We start from the raw sequence: 18,490 nt of genomic DNA on the forward strand, positions 1-18,490 counted from the left end.
AGAGGAAAAGAAGGAAGATATAGCCGATAGACACTCTGGGATTCTGGACAGCAGAGAAGTGACATCTGGACCAGAGAAGTAGATCTGAGTGTCATCGGCATATAGGTGGTACTCGAAGCCGTGGGACTTTATGAGTTGTCCCAGGCCAAATGTATAGATGGAAAACAGTAAGGGTCCCAGTACAGAGCCTTGAGGGACGCCAACAGAGAGATGGCGGGATGAAGAGGTTGTGTGGGAGTGGGAGACACTAAAAGTGCTGTGTGAGAGGTATGAAGAGATCCAAGAGAAGGCGAGGTTTCTGACACCAAGGGAGGAGAGGATCTGTAGTAGCAGGGAGTGGTCGACAGTGTCAAAGATTGAGGACAGGTCTAGAAGTAGGAGTATAGAGAAGTGGTTGTTAGCTTTGGCAGTAAGTAAGTCATTTGTGATTTTAGTCAGGGCAGTTTCAGTGGAATGATGTGGACGGAAGCCGGACTGTAGGTTGTCAAAGAGAGAGTTAGAATAGAGGTGGGAGGAAAGTTCAGCATGGACATGCTGTTCCAGGAGTTTTGAGACGAATGGGAGTAGTGATATGGAGCGATAGCTGGCAGCAGAGGTTGGGTCAAGGGAAGGTTTCTTTAGGATGGGTGTGACTGTTGCATGTTTAAAGGCAGAAGGGAAGGTACCAGTTGTTAAAGATAGGTTGAAGAGATGGGTTAAGGCTGGAATAAGCATAGCGGTGAGGTTGGGGAGGAGGTGGGATGGGATGGGGTAAAGTGCGCAGGTTGTGAGGTGCGCTTTTGAGAGAAGATGCGCAAGTTCTCCTTTGGTGATGGTGGGGAGGAAGTTAATTGAGGAGGGGCAGTGGTCTGTTATATGAGGGGGTTGTGGTGGTTGAGCAGAAAAGACTTGTCTGGTTTGGTCGATCTTTTCTTTGAAATGTGTAGCAAATTCTTCTGCGGAGATGAGGGAGGTTGGAGGGGGCAGCAGTGGGCGAAGGAGGGAGGTAAAAGTATTAAATAGCTGTTTGGGGTTTTGTGTTAAAGAGGATATGAGGTTTCTGAAGTAATCCTGTTTAGCGGAGGTGAGGGCCAAGCGAAATGTGTGAATTGCATTTTTGAATGTGGTGAAGTCTTCCTGGGAGTGTGTTATCTTCCAGCGCAGCTCTGCAGCCCTAGACACTTGCCGTAGTTTTTTAGTGAGGCTGTTGTGCCAGGGCTGTCTATTGATTTGTCTCGCTCTGCCGTGTACAAGGGGAGCAACTGAATCAATAGCTGATGTGAGTGTGGCGTTACAAAAACTGGTAGCACTGTTTGTGTCGTGGAGTGAAGATATGGAGGACAGAGGTAGGATAGAATCAGAAAGGGTGTGTATGTTGATGTGTGCAAGGTTTTTGCGGGGGTGTGCTAGATGCAGGACGGGGGGGGGCAGGTGAGGAGGACAGGGCTGAAAAGGTCAGTAGATGGTGGTCGGATAAGGGGAGAGGGGAGGTTGTAACGTTAGATAGAGAGCAGAGACGGGTGAAGATAAGGTCTAGTGTGTGTCCATCTTTATGGATATATATTTTTTATTTTTACCTCAATTTATTGGATTTGCTACTCAAATAATCTGCTGATTGCTCTATTATTGGGTACTTCTGACATATAGAGAGAAGGGGATTGGCTACTTCATTACCCTTAACAGTCTTTCTCATTCTGTTGAGGGTACTGTGACAGCTTCATATTATGTTCAGGGTGCTGTGGGGTATCCTACTGTGGGATCAAAATGTGTTGTGGAATTCATTGTTGAGGTGTGTCATAGTATGTTGATTGCCATTGTTGAAGGCATCACATTCTCTGGGGGTCATAAAATTGGTATTGCAGTGGGTAGGTTGCTTTAGTGGATGCTCAATTACTGTGTACATGGTGTAATAAACATCACTCTATTGTTGTTGGGAGGTATGTCTTTCTAATACTGCGCATATAGTCCATGAGTCTGCCTACTTTGGGAATATATGAATATAGATTTATTTTTTTCTCTTCAGGGGAGCCAAATTACGATTTTTTTCTGTGAGGCACCATGATTTCTATATATATCTCTGGACAATGGACACCCCTCAACCCCTCTACAGGTCCTAGGATGGAACACTCTTGATGTTGCATCTTCCACCATTAATTAGTAGCGGGACACCAATATAATAGCTCATTTGACTGACACCTCTTCTTTCTGCAAGAAAACATCCTATATTACTGTTCCCATCAAACTAACACAGGATTGGTGGCACTCAGAAGAGAAGGTTCCTGTGCTCCTGTTGAGCTCTTATGGAACTCATCAATGTCAAAAACAGAAAAATATGGTAGAGTATTAGGCAATACAACATCATCAACGATATAAGGCAAATTACCATAATTTGAACATGCTTTTAAACAAAACACTGTGCAACTATGTTTGAGGGGTGAGTATAAGACACTTGCAGTTCCTCCCTCCTATTACCTTACAGGTCACATAATCAGGATTCCCTTGAGTTACAAAAAATCAAAACTGAAGCTTTTTGCTTGAGGAACACCAATGTATTTTTCCTTTTGTTTGCCAGCTAATAAGTATCATTTTGTAGAAAATTATAATTTATCTTCCCCTCCTTCACTATAGCAGTTGATTCTGTGGGTTCTTATCACATAGACAAAAAATAAACCCTTGAAGAGTAAAGTGAGGATAAATATAAACACTTTTCATGTTGGAAACAGCAATATGAGCAGTGTGCACTTCTAACAATCCATAGAGACTAAATATTGCTTATAAATAATGTTAGTTCAAACCACATGCCATAAGCACTGCTCAGATCCCAGTTTGTTTGGTTGGCCTTTAAACCAGTAGCATGCAGTTGGATGCCTGGAGATAGTTCAGTTCACTTTACAGCATATCTGTCATGACATGCTGTTCCAGATCATGATGATCTTTTCCATTTGATCAGGCAAATGTTACTAGTAAAATATAGGGCGACAGCACCAACCTCAGTTATTAAAGGTTTTTTTTAGTTTTTAAAGCAAAGTGAGTTTCTTGAGATACAATGCTCATAAATGTTTTTTATTGGCACAAACCTTTAATAAAATAAAAGTCTTTGGAAATAGAAGCAGCTCCACCAAACTCAGTATTCAGCCAGATGAAGTACAATTGATGTTCATTCATTAGTTAGAATCTTAATTGCTCTATCAATAGGTGTACACATCGTAGGACTGGAAGGAATACTTCGAGCCCACCAGCTATATAGATATATTAGAAGACCATAGTTCAAGACTGTAGTAAAATATGCTAATATATTTTTGTAATGTAAAACACAATAGCAATCAATTTACCTTAAAGAATAAATAAACCAAAGAAACACTACAAGAAATCTAAAAACACTGTATTAGGCCACGTCCAGGACCTGATCAGAATTGGCACAAATAACAAATACTTAAGTTACATTCTCTTAAAGTATAGAGTAAAGGTATATTTATATCTTATAAGTTAATAGAATATGCAATATATGCTCCATAAATGTATACTAGATCTGGGCCAACCAAATGGGATTTGTATCTATTTTGAGAACATGGCCACAAACTGCCATCAGTGAAAAGGTAAATGGAATTTCCACACAAATGAATAGAATTTCCAACCATCTCTCCACTGATAAATAGAGAATTGCAGGTTGAATCTGTGTCCACTAAGCATACAGTAAAAAGAAAAACAGTAACAATGTTTTGAACTTTTGACTTTAAAGCTTCATATCTCACCATCCATTACATCTTTGAGTATGAGACTACATTCATTCTATATAGGTAAGGATGGTTGACCTCAGGGAGATCAACATCCAACACCGCGAAGACACCATCACATGTTTCTCAACGCAGTGACACTAGAACAAGGCCCCATGGGAAATATGCAAAATAAGAATGCTGCGGAGACACCATCACATGTTTCTCAGTGCTGGCAGGAAACTAGCGAGGTCTTTCACTGGGAAGGAACAACCACGGGAAGGGCAGCCTCCAGTCAAGGAAACCGCCTATATCAAAACATGGTATCCATCCACAGACAGCTGTTTCGGGGTATTATTTTGCATATTTTCCCAGGGGGCCTTGTTCTAGTGTCACTGCATTGAGAAACACGTGATGGTGTCTCCGCGGTGTTGGATGTTGTTACGTCCGGGTGGTGGAAACTCCACAGAAGACATGAAGGACAGCATGCGGGTCTGGGTCTCGCGCTGTCGTACGACTTCCTGCTGCAAGGCCGCTAGTGCTTCGGCGGGATCCATGGCCTGTTCTAGCTGTTACGTCCGGGTGGTGGAAACTCTGGACCGTACACCGGTTTCCCTTGAGGAGGCAGCCAGGCCGGTCACCCCGCCAGAGGGTCTTGATGCACGGCAGCCGAAGCACTATTGGTAGCCAGACAGTCCGTAGGGGAGCTGGAAAGGTGGATGTTGCTGAACACACGGAGTTTTGGACGGTAGTCCGGGTGACGAGGCTCAGGGTCTGAGGCCGGGTTGAAGGGTCAGGCGGGACCCGGAACCTGCTGAGCGATGGGACGGGTCACCCAATGGAGCCAGGGACTGGAGACTGGCGGAGCTGCAGAGGTGGTGGAACATCCGCCGAAGTCACCGTCAGGGTACTGTAATGGACGTGGTTCAGAGCGGCTGTCGTGGCAGGACAGGCTCTACGAGACAGGACAGGGTTAATACAGAGCAAAGCAATACGGGGACCTGAACTCCAAGTCTAACAAACACGTAGAACAGGCCCCGCCCACCTGGAATAAGAATCCTCTTATACCCTGTACCTGCAAGCCAATATCCTGTTTCTGGGTGCTGGCCCTTTAAGAAAGGGTGAATGACCACGAGCGCGCCCTAACGCGCATGCGCGAGGCCTGAGTGCCAGATACCAGGGAAGGAAGCAGCGCTGAGGAAGCAGGAATCAGAGGAGTGCCAACATTCTCCCGGGGCTCCCAGGACCTATCCTCGGGACCATAACCCGCCCAGTCCACCAGGAAGTATTGTCGACCTTGCACGGTCTTCATGGCCACGATATCCCTTACCGCATAGATGTCACCGTCAGCGATGGGAGGAGGAGAAGTACCGAGACCAGCGGAGAAGGGACCAAGGACAATAGGCTTGAGCAAGGAGACATGGAAGGAGTTGGGTATCCGCATCGTGGCCGGGAGCTGCAGCTTGTAGGAGACTGCATTAATCTTGCTGATGACTTTAAACGGCCCGATGTAACGAGGACCCAACTTGTACGATGGTAACTTCAATCGGACATATCTGGATGCAAGCCAGACCAGATCACCTGGGGAGAAACACAGGGGATCCAGGCGCCTCTTGTCCGCATGTCTCTTCATGCGCAAAGAAGCACGTTCTAGGGAAGACTTGACAAAGTTCCATATAGCTGAGAAGTCCCGAACCAGAGCATCTGCTGCGGGGACATCGGAAGCCGAGGATACTGGCAACGGAACAGAAGGCTGAAGTCCGTAAACGACCTGGAAGGGAGAGCTGGAGGTGGACTCGCTGATGTGTTGGTTGTGGGAGAATTCAGCCCAAGGTAGGAGCGTGGACCAATCGTCATGATGGATGTTGACGTAGTGGCGCAGGAAGGAGGTCAGGATCTGATTGACCCGTTTCACTTGGCCATTCGACTGACGATGATAGGCCGAAGAAAAGTCCAAGGATACTACCAGATGTTTGCAGAGAGCCCTCCAGAAGCGCGAGGTAAACTGAGTTCCTCTGTCGGACACAATGTGTGCGGGGAAGCCATGCAATCGGAATATGTGCTGTATGAAGGAGTCAGCTAGCTCCTGGGCAGAGGGCAGCCCGGCCATGGGAACGAAGTGAGCCATCTTTGAGAAGCGATCCACCACAACCCATATGACCGTGTGTCCGGAGGATAAGGGTAAGTCCGTAATGAAGTCCATTGCAATATGTTGCCACGGAACGGAAGGAATGGGCAGAGGCAGAAGATGTCCATATGGTAGGTGCTTGGGTGTCTTGTTCCGGGCACAGGATGGACAGGCTGAGACGAAGGTTGCGACGTCTTTACGGAGGGACGGCCACCAGTAGTGACGGACAATCGTACTCCAAGTCTTCTTCTGACCAGCATGGCCGGCGATCTTCGAGGCATGGCCCCAGTGCAGGACTCTCTGTCTGTCAGTATCTGAGACATAGGTTTTCCCAGGGGGTATCTGAGTTAGAGCGACAGGAGTCACCGGAATGACTTTACTGGGGTTGATGATGGGCTGGAACGTCTCCTCCTCCAACTCCATGGGCACGAAGGACCTGGACAAAGCGTCTGCCCGCACGTTCTTATCCGCAGGCCGAAAATGGAGTTGAAAATCAAATCGAGCAAAAAACAAGGACCAGCGGGCTTGTCGCGGGTTCAGTCTTTGGGCTGACCGCAGGTACTCCAGATTCTTGTGGTCCGTGTATATGATCACAGGGTATACCGCTCCCTCCAAGAGGTAGCGCCATTCCTCCAAGGCCAGCTTAACGGCCAGTAGTTCCCGATCCCCGATGGTGTAGTTGTGTTTGGGTGCCGAGAAGCTCTTGGAGAAGAATCCACAAGTGACCATCTTTCCGGAGGAAGAGTTCTGCATCAACACTGCCCCGGCTCCTGAGGAGGAGGCATCTACCTCTAAGGTGAACTGTCGGTTCAATTCAGGGCGATGGAGAACCGGGGAAGAAGCAAACGCCTGTTTCAAGGAGCAGAACGCGGCATCGGCCGCCGGTGGCCAGTCCTTAGGACTAGCTCCTTTCTTAGTCAAGGCAGAGAGACGCAGTCAAGGCAGAGAAGTGCGGGATGAATTGACGATAATAGTTCGCAAAGCCGAGAAAGCGTTGGATAGCCTTCAGTCCGGAAGGAGGAGGCCAGTTGATGATGGCAGACACTTTCTCTGGGTCCATCTGCAGGCCAGTGTCCGAGATTACATAACCCAGGAAGGGAAGAGACGATTTTTCAAAGACGCACTTCTCGTACTTGGCGTACAGACGGTTCTCTCTAAGCCTCTGGAGAACTAGCTGCACGTTCTCTCTGTGGGTCTGTAGGTCCGGAGAGAAGACCAGGATGTCATCCAGATATACCACGACACAGACATAGAGGAGATCTCTGAACACGTCGTTCACCAATTTTTGGAAGACTGCTGGAGCATTACACAGACCAAAGGGCATGACACAATACTCGTAGTGCCCATCCCGAGTGTTGAATGCGGTCTTCCATTCGTCTCCAGAGCGAATGCGAACCAGGTTATAGGCCCCACGGAGGTCCAACTTGGTGAATACACGAGCTCCTCAGAGCCGATCGAATAGTTCGGGGATAAGTGGCAGAGGGTATTTGTTTTTTACGGTGATCTGGTTTAATCCCCAGTAGTCAATGCAAGGGCACAGATCACCTTCCTTCTTCTTGACGAAGAAAAAACCTGCTCCGGCAGGGGACGAAGATCTCAGAATGAACCACTTAGCCAGGCTCTCGGTGGTATAGGCAGACATAGCCCGTGTTTCAGCAGGGGACAAGGGGTATATCCTTCCTCTAGGAGGCGTAGTTCCTGGCAGTAGATCGATCGCACAGTCGTAGGGATGATGAGGCGGTAGTACCTCTGACTCCTTTTTATCGAAAATGTCCGAGAAGGACCAGTAGGCAGAAGGTAGTCCTGGTAGAGACTCTGGAACCGGAGGTCGTTGGATGGGCTGGATGGATTTCAGACATCTCTCGTGACACGAGGAGCCCCATCGGGTAATTTCACCTGTACTCTAGCTGACCGACGGTTCGTGTGCCCGTAACCATGGGAGTCCCAGCAGGATCTGATGAGACATGCGCGGGAGGACGTAGAAGGTGATCTTCTCGGTGTGCAGGGCACCGATCCGTACTTCCACAGGCTTGGTGATCAGTGAGACAGTGTCAGAGAGGGGTCTCCCATCTACAGAGGTGATCACCAGCGGTTTTTCTAGTGAGAGGACAGGCACCTGGTACTTATCCACCGTGGCCTGCTGGATGAAGTTGCCTGCTGCTCCGGAATCGAGATACACCTCTGCCGTGAACCGGGTCTCTTCTGTAGTGACTTGAATAGTCCAGGTAACGGAGTCTGAGAGAGTCCCAGCACCTAGGGTGGCCTCTCCTACCAAGCCTAGGCTTTGGAGTTTCCCGGCTTCTCGGGACAAGCGCGTAGCAGGTGTGTGCCATCACCGCAGTAGAAGCAGAGACCCTTTGCTAGTTGTTCTGCTCTGCGTTGCTCAGACTGCCTCAGGCGGTCAATCTGCATGGGCTCGTAGGTAGACGCGCCAGGTGACGCCAACTGGGGAGCGATGGACTTCTTGGGTGGAGAGGAGTGCCTTATCGGATGCCTCTCGCGAGACACCTCTTTGGACCGTTCCTGAAAGCGAAGATCCACTCAAGTCGCTAGAGCAATCAGGGCATCCAGGGTGGAAGGCACGTCACGACCAGCCAACTCATCTTTAATACGACCCAAGAGTCCCTCCCAGAAGGCGGCGGTTAGGGCCTCATTGTTCCACCCTAGTTCCGAGGCCAAGGTACGAAAACGAATCGCATATTGGCCCACCGTCAGAGTCCCCTGACGTAGCCGGAGGAGGGAGGAGGCAGACGCGGAGGCGCGTCCGGGCTCGTCAAAGGTGCTATGAAAAGCCTGCAGGAACTCCTGGATGTCGGTGGTTACCGGATCCTCCTTCTCCCACAAGGGGTTCATCCAAGCCAGTGCCTCTCCCTCTAGATGGGACATCATGAACGCGACCTTGGCTTGGTCAGAGGCAAAAAGGTGCGGCAGCAGCTTGAAATGGAGGGAGCATTGATTTATGAATCCCCTGCAGGTCTTGGGATCTCCAGCGTACCAGGGTGGTGAGGCCAAACGGAGTTTGGAAGCATCCGAGGAGGCTGCCACAGGAGCTGCGGCCGTGGATTGTGCAGTGGAAACCTGAGATGCCAAGGACGTGGCCGTTGCTTGTAGCGTGTTCAGGCGGGTATCCACAGAAGACATGAAGGACAGCATGCGGGTCTGGGTCTCGCGCTGTCGTACGAGTTCCTGCTGCAAGGCCGCTAGTGCTTCGGCGGGATCCATGGCCTGTTCTAGCTGTTACGTACGGGTGGTGGAAACTCTGGACCGTACACCGGTTTCCCTTGAGGAGGCAGCCAGGCCAGTCACCCCGCCAGAGGGTCTTCATGCACGGCAGCCGAAGCACTATTGGTAGCCAGACAGTCCGTAGGGGAGCTAGAAAGGTGGATGTTGCTGAACACACGGAGTTCTGGACGGTAGTCCGGGTGACGAGGCTCAGGGTCCGAGGCCGGGTTGAAGGGTCAGGCGGGATCCGGAACCTGCTGAGCGATGGGACGGGTCACCCAACGGAGCCAGGGACTGGAGACTGGCGGAGCTGCAGAGGTGGTGGAACATCCGCCGAAGTCACCGTCAGGGTACTGTAATGGACGTGGTTCGGAGCGGCTGGCGTGGCAGGACAGGCTCTACGAGACAGGACAGGGTTAATACAGAGCAAAGCAATATGGGGACCTGAACTCCTAGTCTAACAAATACGTAGAACAGGCCCCGCCCACCTGGAATAAGAATTCTCTTATACCCTGTACCTGCAAGCCAATATCCTGTTTCTGGGTGCTGGCCCTTTAAGAAAGGATGAATGACCGCGCGCGCGCCCTAACGCGCATGCGCGAGGCCTGAGTGCCAGATACCAGGGAAGGAAGCAGCGCTGAGGAAGCAGGAGTGCCGGGCAGGGTGTCCTGTGATGCAGAGGGATGCCTGGAGCGGGAAAGCCTGGAGGATCCTGGCGAGGGAGAAGGAGCAGGAGAACCGGGAGCGGGAGTGGTGAGCGGAGCGCGCCGTCGGGAACCGGGGAGCGCAGCACGGGGACCGGGGAGCACAGTACGAGGACCGGGGAGCGCAGTACGGGGACCGGGAAGCGCAGCACGGGGATCGGGGAACGTGACAGATGTTGATCTCCCCAAGTTCAACCATCCTTACCTATGTAGTCTTCTACTAAGCAATGCTCCCACTAGCCAGTTTCCTACGCCACACTGATGAGGGGTAAATACCCCGAAACAGCTGTCTGTGGATGGATACCATGATTTGGTATAGGCAATTTCCTTGACTGGAGACTGCCCTTCCCGTGGTTGTTCCTTTCCGGTGAAAGACCTGGCTAGTTTCCTGCCAGCGTTGAGAAACATGTGATGGTGTCTTTGCGGCATTCTTATTTTACATTCATTTTATAGGCAATCATCTTTTTTATCGTATACATGAATTTGACTGGGAAATATTTAGGCTGTGATTAGTTATGAATATTCTTGTAATGTCACTGCAGTGTTACTGTTTTGATTCTTAAAATCTAAATTTTATTTTTTATTATTTTGTAAATCCACCTTTGGCTTTCAACACAGCCTGCATGATTCTGGACATGCTTTTAAGGCAAATCAAGAATGTTTTGACAAAAAGCTGGTCGCAGGTCTCTTCCACACGTTCCCAATGTTGGTGCATACTGGTTGACTCATTTGTGTATGTATACAGCTTTTTCTTCAACTCTACCCACAAGTATTCGATTGAGTTGAGGCCTGGGGACTGTGTCTGTTAATTCAGCTCCAGCAGTGTCTGCGTGCTGCTGGAAGTGGTTATGTGTATTTGGAGCTCCTGAGAACCAGGCAAGCTGAACTACACCTTACTAGCTGCCTCCATTTTCACCAGTGACAAGGCAGCTTCCTAGGAAACTCCATGGAGTCCCAGATCGCAGCCCCCTTTTTAACTTCTGTGGGGGGCAGAATATGACCATATTCACCACAAGGGTGTCCCAGATGTTCAGGAATACGAGGAGACCGGAAGGCACATTTGCCAGCTCCAGGAGGAACTACGGAATGCTCATTTCATGAGGGATCATGGATCCAGATGCAACAGGAACGAGCAGTTTGAGTGAGTGAGGTCCCTGAATGCCAAGCTCTCCATTAGAAGATCCTAAGGAACTTGTGTCACTTCATGGAGAAGTTTCAGAATGACCAAAGAATCACCAACGATGAGGGGAGCCATCAGAGAATTGGGGTCACAGGGTCCAGTCCCGGTGTGATGTAGCCCTGCCCTTGCCAGTGTAGACCCACTCCCCTAGTGCCCCATAATTTGGAGAATCCTATGATGGAGATATGTTGGCTACAGTGCAGCGAGGTGACATCATACCAGGCCACGCCACTCCAAAAAGTCAGAACAGTAGTGCCCCCAAAGCCCTGAAGAGCAGTAATCAGAGTGGGTGTGAAGTGGGCATGACCAACCGTGGGGTCTCAATCTCCTGGACTGCCACCTTGAGTGATATCACCCAGGTCTGCAGCACCCACATCAATCAGGGCCCACCCAGAAGTGCTACAAGCAGTAGCAATGCTAAGAGTGGGCGGGGATTCAGGGGTGGCAGTGCTGAGTCAGCCAGCAGTGAAAAGGCACCGCCCTCAAGTGCAATAATCGATGGCGTTGTTGAGTGGGAGGGGCCTTCCCTGCAGTAACATGTTAGCCACTAGCCGCAACATGGCTGAAAGGGGGCATGGTATAGGGAGAAATCAAGGATGTGAGGCTGAGGACATGGAAGGGACTGATGATGTGGCTGAAAATGTGGCAACAACAGTGAAAAGCAGTGCCCCTTTGCTCCCTGGACAGGAATGTCTGCCTGTCTGCAGTGTGGCAGGGGAGCAGAGGGGGTGAAGAAGAGGAGGATATGGAGGAGGGTGAATGCCTTATGGATATTCATCAACTGGAATCCCCTGTGAACCTGCACACTTTTTCCTTTGGTGATGATGAGGTGACAGATGAGACCAGCAGAAAAAAGCAAGTTCAAGGCTGCACGGGAGGCGGTAAGCTATCAGTTTATAAGCATCTGCTGATGGGGCTTCTGACTCCCATGTGAGTCCCGATGGGCAGTTGTGCTGGGGTTCTGTAGTGAGCCTGGGACATCTGTCCAATAGGGAGAGAAAAAAGAAGGGAAGGCATGAAAGTGCCGCCAACCCTGCAGTGAACAGCGGGGCGGGGCAGCTGTGCTACTGCCGATAGCGACACACATTAAAAGCATGGAGAAAATCCCATCTTTCCCTCCTCCATCTATGCCTGCCAATGCTGGGGATGGGGGAGTCAAGAAGTACGGTGAACACAGCTGCAACAGGGGGATCGTGCACTTCTAAGGAGGTTGATAAACATCAAAAAAGATGTTGGCAAAATACTTTACCACTCGGCTTTCCTGAATTGTGTACTAATAGTATTACAGTTATATGCCCATAATAGTAGTTATGTGGGTAGTAACGAACTATAATACTAGGAAAATTGGTTGTAATTATGAGAAACCAAAAAAAAACAGAGATTTGATCAAATATCCTTTGATGCAAAACCCACAATTTTATTGAATCAGATAAAAGGAGAAAAACACCACTGTGTGATATTAAAAGAATACAAAAAAGTACTCGTACATGACCCTCCAACATATGGATTAAATCTACCATTAGTGTATATATTATTCATTGGCAGGTTTTATAACTGGCAGAAATTCTCAATTAGCAGATTCCCCACATCACAGTGACAAGATGTTCAGAGTGACATAATTGGTTGCAATACATATGCAAAAAATAGATATTCTGGTAATATTCCCATGTTATGTTCAAGGGTGTCTATCAGTCAGATTTTACTCAGAGTATAAATATACATGCACTACCTAAATCAAGAAGGGAAAACAAACTCCCACCATCTAGATATACAAGATGGCATAGTATTATATACTTAACAAGTGATGGTAGCCAGATTTAATAACAAATGGTCAAAACGTATATTACTCATTTTTATATCATAACCAATATGGCATACAGACAAAAAAAAACGTAAACAGTGATTACATGATTCACCACCGAATTTTAAAGGGTACTGCCCACAGTGTCATGGGGAAGTTAATCATAAGGTTAGCAGAGGACAATACCTACAATATACATAGGGGGCAACAGAGTACACAATTCATCCACAACATAGTATGTTTAACTGCAGCCATCATAGATGGTATAACGTGTTCGCATGAACCCCCTATATCGGGGAAATCAGATATTCACCAGTAAATTTGTCAAAGATTATTACCTGCTGGGAGGTCAGTCGAGCACACAACACGCCCTACACGTGTTTCGGAAACGCCTTCATCCAGGCGCAACATTATGGTGGTAGACGTAACTATTTATATTTGCGCGCACCAATCGGAGCGTGGGTGACTCATATGGTGACACATGCATTGCCATAGCAATCTCCAACGCCCACCGGCTGCCACGTCATGTCCGGAAAGCGCCGACCATGTCACATGATTGGAATGCCATAGATTATGCTATAGATTATTCGTAATAAAACGGGACATTGGAAGTATATTAGACATATTAGCAGGATAATAGCTATATAATTAAAAATATAATAATCAAATATACCCCAAAATATGTATCTGTTCAGTATCACTCCACCTATATAGCCACAACAGCAATTATTGCAATGAAATAGAATACAAACAAATAACAATATCATAAATACAAAAATAAATACCATAGAATACAGATGGAATAAACATCATGGGATACATACAATCCAATCAGTATACATACACATGCACATATGTATACATAACGGGAGGCAGATGGAATAAATTTTCTTGGAATGCACACAATTCAATCAATATACACTGTGTGTAGAATTATTAGGCAAATTAATATTTTGATCACATGATACTTTTTATACATGTTGTCCTACTCCAAGCTGTATGGGCTTGAGAGCCAACTACCAATTAAGTAAATCAGGTGATGTGCATCTCTGTAATGAGGAGGGGTGTGGTGTACTGACATCAACACTCTATATAAGGTGTGCTTAATTATTAGGCAACTTCCTTTCCTTTGGCAAAATGGGTCAGAAGAGAGATTTGACGGGCTCTGAAAAGTCCAAAATTGTGAGATGTCTTGCAGAGGGATGCAGCAGTCTTGAATTTGCTGAACTTTTGAAGCGTGATTACCGGAAAGTCAAGCATTTCATGGCAAATAGCCAACAGGGTCGCAACAAGCATGTTGGGCAAAAAAGGCGCAAAATAACTGCCCATGAATTGAGGAAAATCAAGCTTGAAGCTGCCAAGATGCCATTTGCCACCAGTTTGGCCATATTTCAGAGTTGCAATGTTACTGGAGTATCAAAAAGCACAAGGTGTGCCATACACATGGACATGGCCAAGGTAAGGAAGGCTGAACAACGACCACCTTTGAACAAGAAACATAAGATAAAACACCAAGACTGGGCCAAGAAATATCTTAAGACTGATTTTTCAAAGGTTGTATGGACTGATGAAATGAGTGACTCTTGATGGGCCTGATGGATGGGCCAGTGGCTGGATCAGTAAGGGCAGAGAGCTCCACTCCGATTTAGATGCCAGCAAGGTGGAGGTGGGGTACTGGTATGGGCTGGTATCATCAAAGATGAACTTGTGGGACCTTTTCGGGTTGAGGATGGAGTGAAGCTCAATTCCCAGACCTACTGCCAGTTTATTGAAGACAACTTCTTCAAGCAGTGGTACGGGAAGAAGTCAATATCGTTCAAGAAAAACATGATTTTCATGCAGGACAATGCTCCATCACATGCATCCAACTACTCTACAGCGTGACTAGCCAGTAAAGGTCGAAAAGATGAAAAAATAATGACATGGCCCCCTTGTTCACCTGATCTGAACCCCATAGAGAACCTGTGGTCCCTCATAAAATATGAGATCTACAGGGAGGGAAAACAGTAAACCTCTCAAAACAGTGTCTGGGAAGCTGTGGTGGCTGCTGCACGCAATGTTGCAGAAGAGCCCCATTCGCATTATGATTTTGTAAAAAATGACGTGAAATGTTTTTTAAAGCAGATTTGTCCCTTTTGCCGGGGGCCGCCACAATGCCCAAAACATGCTCTCGAACTCGGACCTTTAACTATCGAGTTGTCAGTCCAAAATATATCTTGGGACATGGACAGGTAGCATAATAAATCACACCTCTGGTGTTACAATTGATAAACTTCTTAATATTGAATGTTTTACTCCCACTAGAGTCTATAAAAGATTGACATGTTTCTATGTTAGGGCAGGCAACAGAATCGCTGCAAGGGGTACATCCACGTCTAACCATCCCCGTATTCATGTCCTAGAGGGTCCTCTGTGCTAGCCTCATAATGGCTGTAGACCAAAAGGTCCTTCCGATTCCTTGACCGACGAATGGTCAAAAGAGATTTATTCGCCAGTATTTTCGCCAAGATGCAAAGTGGGTCCCCAAATGTTTGACAAGAGATCAGAGAAGCATGCAAGTGAAAATTTCCCGGTCCATTTGTCAGTGTTTCTGGACTGATAAGAACTTCCTGGATCAACTGGTCACTATGGATGAGACCTGGATTTATTTGTATGACCCTGAAAATAAGGAGCAGTCAAAAGAGTGGAGGCACCATGGTTCTCTTCATCCAAAGAAGTTTAGGGTGCACAAATCAGTCACTAAGGTGATGGCGTCTGTGTTCTGAGATAAGGAGGGCGTGCTACTAGTGGACTACCTTCAAAAAGGTTCCACCATCAATGCAGGTTATTACATTGAACTTTTGGACCAATTGAAGGCAACTCTAAAGGGCAAAAGGCGAGGCAAGCTGTCCAAAGGAATCTTGTTCCTGCAAGACAATGCCTCCACTCACACTGCACAAGCGACCATGGCAAACCTGGCAGAGCTGTGCTTCCAACTGGTTGACCACCCACCTCATTCACCAGATCTAGCTCCCTCCGACTATCATCTGTTTTCAAACCTGAAGAAACACCTCAAGGGTACAAGCTTCAATCGCTCATGGGAGCTGCCGCATAGAGTAATAATGGTACGAGTGGAATGCGATTTTTTTAATCGCATTCCACTCGCTCCATTTTTCTCGCCAAGTGTCCTAGGCTTTATACTCATCAGGGTCGATATAATTATTATTTATAAGATATGACATGTATTTAAATATATATCTGTTTCTGGAACCAAAAGGGTGCCAGACCCTAAACTACATCACACCACAGAATCTTCCAATATATAACCATATCAAAATAATCTTAAGGGCATATCAAAAATGTCTAAAGATGCCATTATTAAAATTGTCCCTTGTATACAAATAGACACATAATTATTGTATGTATATCTGCATAGGAGAACATAAGGATCAGGAAGAAGAGGAAACTAGAGGAAGGAGCTAAATTGTAATTGTTTGTTCAAGCCTGAAGGGGTCACTGAATTGAATCTATATACCCACTTTGTTTCCTTACGAAGTATATTCATATTTCAGTCACCCCCTTTTGAATTTTTTTGGGACATCCTCCACCACTGCAAAACGAAGGCAGCCAGGAGCACCCCTATGAACCTCTCTAACATGCCTGGAATCAGGAGTGTGCATTTTGGTGAATGCAGATTTTTGGAAAATTATTAGTTATCACCTACCTCCAAGGAGCAGATAATTTCTAGATATATTGGGTTTGACTGCTAGGACCCTAACCAATTGCCAAAAGGGGGCACTTTTAATCAATGGAGTGATAGTTGATCATGCATACTGCCATTCTTGTGCGGATTTAAGTGCTGTATTCTGTTGATGGATGCAGTCCTCTGGAAAGGCATTCATTTCTTAAAATTGCAATAGGCCTTTAGCCCCTTCACTGGCCTAGAAGCTCAGTGTGGAAATAACCAGCAGCCTTGTACTTCTGGATGAGCCCTCAATATATGACCACATTATTTTGATTATTTTTTTTTATAAGTGAATAAGAAAATTTTAGAGTAGCTTGGTCATGAGAAGCTCGGTCACTGAGAAGAAATACATGGACTTTCAATTGTTACTTTATAGAAACATGAAGTTAATTGTTTGGAATAAAATTCTCTATTAAATGAAGTGTGGAATTAAATCAGACACATTTCGTCTTATCTCAAAGGGAGTCTGCAAGGACAAATTTGTACAGAAGCTTTATAAATTAATTTGCATATCTAATTCTTAATGCTGCTCAGTTATGCTTTGGAAATATAATATTAGGATTTTCTTTTTCTACCAGAAAAACAGTGTTTTAGAGAAGCTGAACTAATGTGTAATCAAAGGCTTTCCAAGACAAGTTTAGGTATTTGTATATTAAGCCATTTCTACCTTATTTAAATATCTATCTATCATCATCTATCTTTTATTACTAAATATTCCAAGTGCATGCCTTTGTTCATAAGGATATATGGATTTTGGCAATCACTGATTCTACTGTAACGGGGTGCCAGGGGTGCCTCTGGCTTTGTAGTCGTGGCCCTCGGTATCAGGCTTACCCCTGGTTCCACCGTCACTATGGGGACAGGAGCTAACTTGGTGGGGCAGAGTGTGGTCGTGGTGCAGATGTTGTCCGGCGCACAAACACTCTTCAGGCAGGGTACAATGCGATGAACAAACATTCTTTTATTCTTCACAGTTAAAAGTCCAGACAAAGCAATCCGGTCAGCAATAAATCTGGCAGATGACAATTCCTGTGGAGCTGGGGACACCCTGACCAAACGTCACCTCGGGTGGGGATATGCCCTCCGTACTCTACTTCCTTCGGGCACCCACTATTCAGCCAAGCATACACCGGACCCACACCGGCAGAATAGGCTCTGAGGTTACGTCCACCTCCTTCTCTCCGGTGTCCCCTGCTGTTCTGCTCACACACTCTGCCCGACGTGCACACACTGCTGCCCCGGATGCTACTTCTCACAAAGTCCCGAACAAAGCCATAAAGGTGCTGAGACGCTTTCTTAGCTGGGGGAAGCCTGTCCTTGCGTCCCCTCCAGTGGTGATGTGCCTGACTACTCCACTTCGCCCGGCTCCCACTGCTGGCTACCCACAGTCCGGACCCACACCGGACTGCTTCACACTATGAGGTTCCGCTCGCTCCTTTTCTCACCGGCTTCCCTGATTTCCAGCTCCCTTCTTTCTTTCTTGCTTTCTGCCCACTCAGCTCCACACTCTGCCCCGGCTCTGCTGCTCCGCTCCTGTCCCCGAGACAACTGCTTGTCTTACACACTTCCTTTTTCCTCCTAAGCTGCCAGCTCCTCCCCCTTCCCTGTCACTGTTACCAGGGGAACCACTCACTACACTGGCACCTAGGGAGTACCCTGACTCAGCATACATGCATACAACATAAAACATTTTTATTAATAACATTTCCGGGTTAACTATGCTCCCTTTTGCAGAGGGGTCTGCTCACCCACTGCATACCTCCCCTCTTAAAACCCGAGCCTCCCGGCACGGCTCTTAATCACATAAACACATAAAAACCTTTTGGGTCAGTCCTCAACAGCGGCACCAGTTCAGCGGCGCTCCCGGTCTCTGGACACCGCCCGGAGGCTCAACAGCGCTCCCGGTCTTAGATGGGCGCCCGGAGGCTTCAATAGCGCTCCCGGTCTTTGCTGAAGGTGCCCGGAGGCTTCAAGAGCGCTCCCGGTCTTTGCTGGAGGGCAACAGGCCCGTCAACGTTAAAGAAACTTCTGCCGGCTGA

The sequence above is a fragment of the Anomaloglossus baeobatrachus genome, chromosome 1 (assembly GCF_048569485.1).
Source record: "Anomaloglossus baeobatrachus isolate aAnoBae1 chromosome 1, aAnoBae1.hap1, whole genome shotgun sequence".
Lineage (NCBI taxonomy): Eukaryota > Metazoa > Chordata > Amphibia > Anura > Aromobatidae > Anomaloglossus > Anomaloglossus baeobatrachus.